Genomic DNA, 581 nt, shown 5'->3' on the forward strand with positions numbered 1-581 from the left:
GCTGGGGTTTGCTTCCTGCCCTGGGAGGAGGCAGAGGAGGGGCTGTATTTCAGCCTCGGGAAGGGAGGTGATGGAGGGGCACCCAGACAGCCCCCTCAGCTTGGGGCACAGCAGGGTGTAGGTGCAAAGCCACAGTTTGCTCTCTGGGAAAATGGGGGGCAGGACTGTGGGACCATCAGCTGGCCTGCAAGGGCTCTCAGTTAAAGAGAGACAATATATAAAAGATGGAAGAGGAAAGTCTTTGGGGGTTTGGGGATCCCAGTCTCATGAGAGGGTTGTGCCAGCAATGACACCAGTCGCCCAGCAACGCCTGGGGACCCCATCGTGAGATGCTCTCAGCAGTGCAGGGCAGGCATGCCTTTATGGGTGTCTCCCTCCCTGACCCAGCTTTGGGGAGCACATCTCCCCCCCAGAATAAACCTTTCAGGTCTTTTGCCTTTTTCCAGTATTCCACCACTTGCGTTTCTATTCCCGTACCCGCAGCCCTGCCCCCAGGAGCCCTGGTAACAGCATTAGAGTCAGAGCAGCTCAACCCAACAGCAAGTGACAGCTGAAATCTGCTGCCGCCGGCAGCTCCCCCC

At 57.8% G+C, this 581-nt stretch overlaps 1 protein-coding gene across 1 annotated transcript in view; it reads right to left on the bottom strand.

Annotated features, from left to right (window-relative positions):
• SOGA1 (suppressor of glucose, autophagy associated 1) overlaps window positions 1–581 on the bottom strand; it is a gene marked incomplete at its 3' end in the record, with an annotated part of 20475 nt that overhangs the window by 6977 nt on the left and 12917 nt on the right.

Source organism: Eurypyga helias, unplaced genomic scaffold (genome assembly GCF_000690775.1).
Source record: "Eurypyga helias isolate BGI_N326 unplaced genomic scaffold, ASM69077v1 scaffold26668, whole genome shotgun sequence".
Classification (NCBI taxonomy): Eukaryota; Metazoa; Chordata; class Aves; order Eurypygiformes; family Eurypygidae; genus Eurypyga; species Eurypyga helias.